Below are 11,272 nucleotides of genomic sequence, written 5' to 3'. Positions count from 1 at the left end.
TCTTAGGGTTTCTTCAATTTTTTTTTATTCTTTTATCAGATTTTTCCTCAAATAAGTTGGCATCAAGTGTTTTATCTTCGATTTCACTAATTCTGACTTCCATTGCCTCAATTCTGCTCCTATGACTTTCTATTGAGTTGTCTAATTCTGAAATTTTATTCTTAATCTTTTGGATTTCTGTTTGCTGTCTCTCTATGGATTCTTGCATCCTGTTTAATTTGTCATTATGTTCTTGTATAACCTTCTTAAGTTCATCTCTTGCTTTGTTTGTGTGTTCCTTGGTTTGTTCTGTCTTTGCCTCATCTCCTTCCTGATCTCTTGAAGAGGTCTGTATATTAATCTTTTGAATTCTACCCCTGTTAATTCCAAGGTCTCTTCCTCCAGAAGGTTTCTTGATTCTTTGTTTTGATGGCTTGCTGAAGCCATCATGGTCTGCCTCTTTGTGATTTGATACTGACTGTTGTCTCCGAGCCATCCATAAGTTATTGTATTTATTTATTTTATGTTTTCTTACTGTGTCCTAGCATCTTGTTTTGTTTTGTTGTGATATGCCCAGAGAGGCTATTCGTGTGAGCTAGTTTGACTGTTCGCGTCTTTGAAGCTCTCACGTCCTATGTCCAGGTGGCTAGAGCTGTTACTACGTATGTGAGCCCAGCAGTCTGTTTACTTTTCTTGTGTGAATTCAGCTCAGGTGTCCAGGTCATTGTCACTGAGTGTGTGGTGCAGGCTCTCACCTACAGCCCTAGATGGGTAGGGGTGATTGGAGTTGGCACAAGTATCTGGCTGCAGTAGGGGGTCATGTGCTGAGCAAGGCAGGGGACTGACAGCTGCCTCGAATGTCTGGGTGGAAGGTGTGTCCCTGTTCCCTAAAGTGCATAGGTGAGTGGGTTTTGCTGCCCGACTGTGGGCACCCAGTGCTGTTGACTGTAAGGACTGGGAGTCCCCACTATTCTTGGACCCCGTCACAGGTGACTCAGTGGAGTGGGTGGAGCCACCAGTCCTCAGGCCCCTGATGTGGGTAGGTGAGGACCCTGCTTAATGGGCAGGGTGGAGTCAAATGTCTCAAATCTGCCACTCCCCCTTATAGCTGATACAATAGAATATAGGCTTCAGGTATACACCCTGTTGTACTGTGCTAATGAGGGCCTATGCTGTTGAAATGGGCCCACACAGGTCTATGCAGTGGTGATGGGTATTCAAAGTCCATAGACCCCTTATGCCTGTGCCTAGGCAAAAGGGCTGTGCCTGCCATGAGTTCCCGGCTTAGGGAAGCTGGCAGATTATTTTTTCCTGTTTGTTAATTTGTTCCCTCTCCAAAGCCAGGAGAATGGCTCAGGGTGTGCGATGGGTCCTAGTTCTGGCCCAGGGGTGCAGCAATCACTGAAGCAGAAGGAGAGACCCAGAGCAGAGTGGGGAGGGGGCGGGTAAATGGGAGAGAGGTACTTCCTAACAGGGAGGGTTTTTTTTGATCCGCGTGATGGATTAGAAACTTGTGCTTATCTTTCGCCGATTGAGCGCCATTTCTCGCTGGTTCTGGAGGCTTGAGCAGACTCTCCGCCACTCAGTCTCTTCTGATGTGGAAAACGTGTCCTGAGCGCCACTGCTTGCCTCACCACACACCAGCCGATCCAGCCTGCAGGATGCCGGTGCCAGTGCCGGCAAGCTCAGGTCTGGCAACTCCTCGCTGCTTCTGAACCGTCTCTCCCTCTCCCTGCCACTCAGTTTGATTCCTCAACTTTGTCTTTGATATTCAGTGCTCCTAGATTGTCATATATAATCGATTGACTTGTTTTTTTTGGTCTTTGTTGTAAGAGGGACCACAGGAAGCGTCTGACTACTCTGCCATCTTGGCCTCGCCTCCTCTTTTTTCTTCAAAAAAATTTTTTTTTGCTTTGTACAGTTTAATATTCATATTGTTAAACAATCCAAACTGTAACAGCATTAAGAAGTCTCTCTCCATCTGCTGCCCTGTTCACTCCAGTAACTTCTCTTTTATAAAGAGCAGGTATCAGGCTGTATACCCTATTTTGTTACTTTTCTTTTTAACTCAGTTAAGAATATATCCTGGAGATCTTTCAATTCCATGCCCATGCTTAGAGAGCTTCCTTTCCTCTTTGCTTTTTTTGGGCATTAAAAATATATTTTTTAATTTTGTTGTTGTTAAGAATATACACAGCAAAACACACCACTTCAACAGTTTCTACATGTACAGTTCGGTGACAATGATTACATTCTTTGAGTTGTGCAACAATTCTCACCCTCCCTTTCTGAGTTCTTCCTCCCCCATTGACATAAACTCACCCCCTAAGTGTCCTATCTACCGTTTCAAGTTGGTATTGTCAGTTGATCCCATATAGATCTTAAAAGAGCATAATACTCAAGGCAGACATTCTTTACTAGTTTAAGCTAAACCATTGTTTGGTTTTAAGAAGGCTTCCGGGGATATATTTGGCTTAAGTTTTACCACTTAAATGTTATTACTTGTACATAATTCTTTGTATTTTAATGATAGTTTTGGCATGGGAGAAAGGGAGTGGGGAAATAAAACAGTGGTTTTAAGTGTGAGTGATAGTTCTTCTCCCTAGTGCCATTAGACAAACAAAATATTACCATATTACTATTTTGGACCCTTTCTGCTTTTTTTTATACTGTGGAATTTGTTGTGATTTTAGATGAAGTGATAATGAGAGACAGAGGGTGACCAGTTGCTTAGAAATATTTGAGTGGATGTAGAGAAAATAGGGGTAATGCTATAAAAGACTAACCTATGTACACTTTGAAAATGTGTTTCTTGTTTGCTTGTTTCTACTTAAATGCATTCTTTACTAATTTCCTTTCCTTGCTCTCTGTTCTTTTCTAACAGCCGAAGAATGTTCTGCTGACTCTGACCTCAACTTTCTTATTCCTGTTGCAGTGGGTGTGGCCTTGGGCTTCCTTATAATTGTTGTCTTTATCTCTTACATGATTGGAAGAAGGAAAAGTCGTACTGGTTATCAGTCTGTGTAGTCAATTCAATTCAGTGCTGTTTCCCCCCTCCCTCCTTCGCAATCAGAATTTATGTTTCCATTGGCTAAAAGCCAGGAAATGCTGTGCAGTATATTGTTTTTAAGATATGCAGAATAACCTCAGTGAGTTGCTAGCCAACTTGGGCATGAATAGCATTTATTCAAGAAAATGTGTATTAGGGCCAGTTTCTTTTTCTTTTTTTTCTATTTTCTTTTTCTTCCTTTGTTAGTGTGATTGAAAGCAAGATAGGAATATGATTTTTAAGTAATTAGTGATTTTAAGCCTCTGAATCCAATTATTAAAGCATTTCTACTGAAATGTAATTGTATATGTTGCAGCTACTTGTATTTTGCTACTTTGACATTATTTGCAAAATGGAAGCTGTTAGAGAATTTAACTTGCTTCAGGAAATAAATTCAAGAGCATAATGAATTCATTTTCATTGGTGGCAAACATAATATTTGGTTTATAATAACACTTCCATCCCTCACCTCCCGACAGGATTATTTAAATCTGTATCTTTCTGTAAAAAAAAAAATGACTTCATGATACTGTGTTTAATAGCAAAATTTGGCATCTTCATTACTGCTAGTAGTTACTATATTTCAACAACGATGTCTTTTTTTTTTTCTCCTCCTTCTGGAATTTGGAATAAATCAATTATCTCAGACTTGACATTTATGCTGAAGGACGGAGACCAACAGCTTTTTAAAAGAGGTGTTGCTTTAGAATTGATTATGCTTCCTCCCTGCCTTAATTTGTTCAGAAAGTTAATTCGTTTTCCTCTAAAAAACTTACTTTGTATGCCTCCTGCAGTCTCCTATATTCCCTGTGTGAATACGTTGTAACTGATATTTTTAATGTATTGTTTTCTTTTTTTTCTCAAAGCAGCAGGTGCTAACTCTAGAGGCTAGTGGGCCCTGGAGGGCCATCAGTCAGATGGCTGCCTAGCCAAAGCTGAATGGGGATTATTCTGTAAATTTGTTGAGCTTGACCTAGATTTATATCCCTGAAGGTACCCCTAATGGCTCTGACTTCTGGAGTAAGGTACTAGAGACCACTCATCTCACTGTCTTCTTGATTGGTTAGGCTGTTGAATTGCCCTTTTATTTGGAAGCACATTGCTATAGATTTCTAGGGCCCAAATGGCTGTTTTATACATCTGTCATTAGCAAAAGACAGATATTTATTTTATCAAGCTATTTTATTTCTATATTTAACTAAAAACAAAAGTTCCCAAAGATCTGCCTGCACTTCAGAAATTCCCCTTGGATTAAAAAATTAAGCGTAAACCGTGAAGTGAGTTTGTAATTAAATCCAAGGATTAACTAAGTCCCAATCTACCTCTCAGCGCAATGCAGATGCTCACCATTGCATTGCTGCCATTAACTGATGGTCAGAATTCTTTGCCAATAACTGGAATTACACAAATTTTATTAAAAAGAAAGAAAATTCATCAACATCTTTCTTTACTATTTAACTATACATCTCAAAAGCATTTATTCCAAACTGGGGTAGAAAGTGAGATTGCTTAATTACATCTCCATTACAACTCTCTGTCTCTGACTTGCAGATTCAAATTGTCCTCTATTTGCTAAGTATATAGAGAATGTTTTGTTTTAAAATGTTCTCCTTTGAGAACAATTGCCTATTTGTTCTTTGGTAAAGCGAATGATGACATTATAAAGAACAATGGCTTCATTTCAATAAATACTTTTGAGATGTTGATTGTCTAGAAGTCAGATTGGTTAAATCAGCTTGTGACCTTACTAAGTAGTTTTCTGCCTTTTGGGTAGGAGGCTATATCACAAATTCTTCATTAGGTATCATGACTTTATCTTAGATAGTTAGCAAACCCATGTGTTTAATTCTCTTGGAGAATTAAGATTAAAAATACAAAATATTCGCAGCAGATTAAAACAAAAACTGCTTCTAATCCAGTAAAATACAGGAAACCTAGAATGTATGAACTGAGTGTTCAACCACCTTTGCTCACTGGGTTCATTTTTGTGTTAGTAAAACAGTGGTTCAGAGAATAGGACTTGGAACTCATGAATATAAAGAATTGTTTTTCACCTAAGCTTCTTTGGAAGAACTAATGCTTGCTGTTCCCTAAAGTTTTGGATATATCAGTTTAGAGGACTGCAAAATAAAGCATAATGTGGTTCTCCTGTTTGATCTGATATGTGTGATTTTCAATTGATGGATTTAAAAATAATAAAGACCATACATTCCATGTCACTATGGATAACTTCATTTTTATTCCAAATTCTCAGCCTTAAGAGCTTAGATTTGTATAATCTAAGTTCCCTAAATTCTAGTCTCTTGATGACAGAAATCATATGAGCTCATAGGCCTACAGCTTAACAAAGTGCCATCTTTAGGAATGCATTAGACCCTTTAGTATAGACACTTCAAATATGGGGGCCTACATGGTCACGAAAATACCAAGAACACATTGAAAACAAAATATGGAAATATAACAAACGTAAGAGCTTCTTAAGAAATATACTTCCAGCACATGTCTGTCTGCATTAATGAACTTGTACTCATTGTTGAAGTTCACTCCATCCTCAGGGATATGGCAGGGGCAGAAGAAGAGCTGTCAATTTTCTAAGATTCCTTACAACCCAGTCTAATGTTCAAATGTATGTGATTGGATTAAATAACACCACTTACCATAAATATACTCCTTTTAACATAAGGGGCATTTTTGGTGGAAGAAAGAATTGAACATTGCATTTCTCCATAGTTCCTGAATAATAGGGTTTCATTTTCTGATTGTCAAGACATTTGATGGTTTATAATTAAGTAATGGCCTTGCCTTGCATGTTGCAGGAGGAGTGGTAGGGAGTCTCAATAGAACCTGTCTTTCTTGTCTCAGCTGCTCCATTGAATATACTTCACAATTCTGCGCCTCACAAGGCCTCTGAAAGAGGCACTCTGTGGTTACTGTTAGCAAGAAGAGTGCTTCTAAATATGTTGCTGGGAGGGTTAGTGTGTATCTAACAAGTAAATTTGGAAGTTTTATCTTTTTAGTTCATTGTTTATACTCTTCTAGACTGCTTTTAGAAATCTTGAGGAAATGTTTCCTTTCGCTTTGTTTTTATTGCCTGAATGTGTTTCGATGGCAGCATAAATTTGGGTCCCTTTGTACCTGGGTGGTGGAAACAGTTAACGCATTTGCCACTAACTGAAAGGTTGGAGGTTCGAGTCTACCCAGAGGTGCGTTGAAGAAAGGTCTGGTGATCTACTCTTGAAAAAATCAGCCACTGAGAGCCCTATGGAGCAGTTCTACTCTGACACACATGGGGTTACCATGAGTTGTAGTAAACTCAATGGCAACTGGTTTTTTTTTCCAAGAACAGGAAAAATCTTGGTATGCAATGCATTTTTAGTAGGAAAAAGCAACTATAGTTTTATTAGCACTTACAATGCTGTACACTGTACACACATTATTTCATTTAGTCCTCACAGCAACTCTCTGAGGTTAGGCAGTATCATTCCCAATTTACAGATGAGGTAACTGAGGCTTGACTTTCCCAAAGCTGCACGAAGACTAAGTGGGAAAACTAACCTTTGAATCCAGCTCTTTCTGCCTCCAAATACCATGCTCTTAACCACTACACATCTTGCCCTTCTAAGAAACAATAGATTTCCCCCCCAAAAAACAAAAACCATATGCCATATATTAAATGGTTACAGAAAGCTGACTTCTGTACTCTTCTATCTTGCATGTAGTCACCTTATAAATGTTCTTCAGTATTCTTAAAATAACTTGAGTTGTGTCCAGCCCACTTAAGGAGCGGAAGGATTTGTGGCAGCATGCCTTCTGAAAGATCAAACCAAGGCCAGTGTGAGCTCTTCCTTATCAGTAATGTTAAGCCCTGAATGTCACTTTTTTCAGAGTAGCCTCATCTAGTTATTCTGATCACATCATTACCATTCTGCCCTCAAACTGTTCTACACCATAAATCATTTTGACTGTGCATTAGTGCGTTTAAGAGACTAAATGGAACTGTCTCCTCACTTTCCCTAAATTAATGTCACCTCCTCCCCCTAGCCTTTCCCTGGCTGTAAGTGCAGTGTAGTCATGACACTCAGCAATCCTTGCTAGGTGGTCTTGAACCCCAATACATAGTTCTTACTCCCAGATCTCGAGCTGTTTGAAGGGGTTTCAAGAAACCCTTTCCTGCATATTTGAAATTCCAGCCATAGACTGCAAACACACCTCACCTCATCTTCTGCTCTCCTGTGCTCACTAGCCATGCAGACTTCCTTGCTGCTCCTCATGACCCTAAGGGTGTTCTTACCTCAAGCCTCTTGTATTTGCTCTGCCTTCTACCTAGAAAGATCTTCCCCCAGATATCCCATGGCTCACCCCCTCACCTCATTTAGGTCTCTATTCAAATGTCACCTCAGTAAAGCCTATCCTGATCATCCTATTTGAAATAGCACTCCACCACCAGCCACTTTCTGTGGCCCTTACTCTGTTTCGCTTATTACTTATTACCATCTGACATACTGTGTATTTTACTTGTTCGTGTTTCATCTATGTCCCCCACTAGAAGGTAAACTCCATGATAGCAGGGATTTGTGTTGTGTTTACTACCGTGTCCCTAGAACAGTGCCTGACACATATTTCACATTGAATAAATACTTGCTAAATGAACGAGTGGTCATCTTGTCTAATAGTTAAATATTTATTAAGTACTTACTAACTTATTTCATCAAATTTAAGATACCAACAATTGTAAGATAAATACTGCCAATTAAAGTGTGGTTGTGAGGCCTACTAGTTTCAGAGATGTCTTAAAAGGTGAAAAAAATGTACATCTTGCAATTGATGCATGTTAAACAACGAGAGTGCTGTACATGGAGTACGTAATCTATCATTAATTAATGGTTAATTAATAATCATATATCATCTAATGATCTAAGCCAGGTCAACCACCCAGTAAACTGAGATTCAGTGTGAGCCAGTGCTGTAAGCACTGTGCCATCACAGCCTACCTTTGGTATATAGGGATTCCCTGGGTAATGCAAAGGCTAAAGTGTTTGGCAGCTAACCAAAAGGTGGAAAGTTCAAGTCTACCCAGAGGTGCCATGGAAAAAAGACCTGGTAATCTACTTTCAAAATCTCAGTGAAAATACTGTGAAGCACAGTTTTACTCTGACACGCATGGGGTCATCACGAGTTGGAATTGACTCGACAGCAACTGGTTACTGGTTTTTAGAAAAAAGTACCAGTTTTGTCATTTTCAATGGCAAAAACAGGAGTCCGTGATTGCTATAATTTTCTATTTTAAAGCAGATCAAATATTTAATACTCATTTTTCTTTCTTTTAAATGTTGTGTAAGTATAGCATGGCAGGCATGTCAGAAAAGAATTTGAATCCCAGCTCTATCACGCAGTAGCTGTGTGACCTTCAACAAGTTACTTAACCTCTCTAAAACCCAAGTTTCCCTGTCTGTAAAATGGAGATGATACTACTACCTATCTTGTAGAATTTTAAAGAGAATTAAATAAGATAATACCACCAAGTACATACCAAACCAAGCCAGTTGCCATCAGTTCCGACATATGGTGACCCCATGTGTGTTAGATTAGAACTGTGCTCCATAGGATTTTCAATGGCTGATTTTTCAGAAGTAGATTGCCAGGCTTTTCTTCTGAGGTACCTCTGGGTGGACTCAAATTTTCATCCTTTCACTTGACAGCTGAGTGTGTTAACTTTTGCAGCGCCCACATAGTAAAAAATAAATGTTAGCTTTAAAAAAATAAAAAGATATTGACTGGTGGGAATGTAAAATGGTACAGCCATTTTGGAAAACAATATGGCACTTCCCTAAAAAGCTAGAAATAGAAATACACATACGAACCAGCAATCCCACTCCTAGGAGTATATCATAGAGAAATAAGAGCCATCACACGAATAGACATATGCACACACCCATGTTCATTGCAGCACTGTTCACAATAGCAAAGAGATGGAAACAACCTAAGTGCCCATCAACAGATGAATGGATAAACAAACTATGGTACATACACACAATGGAATACTACGCAACAATAAAGAACAATGATAAATCAGCAAAACATCTCACAACATGGATGAATCTGGAGGGCATTATCCTGACTGAAATAAGTCATTCACAAAAGGACAAATATTGTATGAGACCGCTACTGTAAAAACACATGAAAAGGTTTACACACAAAAAGAAACAATCTTTGATTGTTACAAGGGAGGGGAGGGTTAGGAGAGAAAAACACTAAATACATAATTGGTAACTGGTGAAAGGTAGGACAGTACACAATACTGAGGAAGCCAGCACAACTTGTCCAAGGCAAGGTCATGGAAGCTCCATAGACACATCCAAACTCCCTGAGGGACCAAATTACTGGGCTGAGGGCTGTGGGGACCATGGTCTGAGGGGAACACCTAGCTCAATTTGCATAACAGTTTATAAAGAAAATGTTCTACATCCTACTTTGGTGAGTAGTGTCTGGGGTCTTAAAAGCCTGTGAGCAGCCATCTAAGATACTCCACTGGTCCTACCCTGTCTGGAGCAAGGGAGAATGAAGAAAACAAAAGACACAAGGGAAAGATTAGTCCAAAGGACTAGTGGACCACAACTACCACAGCCTCCACCAGACTGAGTCCAGCACAACTAGATGGTGCCTGGCTACCACCAGTGACTGCTCTGACGGGGATCACAATAGAGGGTCCCAGACAGAGCTGGAGATAAACACAGAACAAAATTCTAACTCACAAATGAGGGGAAAAAAAAAAAAAAGACCAGACTTACTGGTCTGACAAGAGACTGGAAAAACCCCAAGAGTATGGCCCCGGACACCCTTTTAACTCAGTACTGAAGTCACTCCAGAAGTTCACCCTTCAGCCAAAGATTAGACAGGCACATAAAACAAACAGTAATACACATAGCTCAACCATGTATGTGAGACTAAATGGGCACACCAGCCTAGGGGCAAGGACAAGAAAGCAGGAGGGGACAGAAAAGCTGGACAAATGGAAATGGGGAACCCAAGGTCGAGAAGGGGAGAGTGTTGACACATTGCCAGGTTGGCAACCAATGTCACAAAACAATATGTGTATTCATTGTTTAATGAGAAACTAATTTACTCTGTGAACCTTTATCTAAAGCACAATAAAAATAAAGTGAAAATAAAGTTCCATCTTTCTAATAAACAAAACAAGATACCTTTCAAAATGACTCATATTTTTAATGATAATATTCACTACTGGCCACAGTACAGAGAACTACACATGTTCATAATGTTGGCAGTAGAAATGAAAAATTGGGAAAAATTAATGCCCATAAGATAGGACTAGTAAAATGAATTGTGAAACACTAACATGATGGAATGCTACACAACATAAAAATCACATTCTCAAGAATAAGAATATGAGAGTATGCTCATGTCATAGTGTTAAGTAAAAAACCAACATTGCAAAGCAATGTGTACAGTTATTCTGTTAAATAAATCTGTGTATCTTTATTTGCATATATCTACATCAATATCTGCTCCTCTGCCACTCTCCTGATCCCGGTATTTTCCCATCAGATACACCTGCTGGGCCCCACCCCCAAAACTTCTCATTCTGGAGCTCTCAGGTAGGGCCAGGTAATTTGCATTTCTGGCAAGTCCTCAGGTGATTCTGATGCTGCTGGTACAGGAACCACACATTGAGAACAACTGGATTAAAAAGCACCATAACTATCCCAAGTCTCATCTGTGTCCCATCTTTCCAAAATTCCAGGGATCTACCAGCACCCACAAGAGTACCACAAAACCAGCACCCAGCCCAGAAAACTTAGCTTTGGGTTTGATGCCCCTGATGGTCCCTGTTATGGATTGAATTGTGTCCCCCAAAAATACATGTCAACTTGACTAGGCCATGCTTCCTGGTATTGTGTGGTTGTCCTCTATTTTGTGATCCAATGTAATTTTCCTATGTGTTGTAAATCCTAACCTCTATGATGATTAACATAGACAGGATTAGAGGCAATTATGTTAATGAAGCAGGACAGTCTACAGGATTAGCTTGTATCTTGACTCAATCTCATTTGAGATATGAAAGAGAGAAGTGAGAAGAGAGGAGAGGGATCTCATTACCACCAAGCAAGAAGAGCCAGGAGTGGAGCTCATCCTTTGGACTTGAGATCCCTGTGCTGAGAAGCTCCTAGACCAGGGGAAGATTGATGACAAGTATCTTCCCCCAGAGCCAACAGAGAGAGAGAG

This window comes from Trichechus manatus, unplaced genomic scaffold, assembly GCF_000243295.1.
Source record: "Trichechus manatus latirostris isolate Lorelei unplaced genomic scaffold, TriManLat1.0 scaffold00066, whole genome shotgun sequence".
Lineage (NCBI taxonomy): Eukaryota > Metazoa > Chordata > Mammalia > Sirenia > Trichechidae > Trichechus > Trichechus manatus.
The sequence above is the reverse complement of the archived record's forward strand: the minus strand, read 5'-3'. Positions refer to the sequence as shown.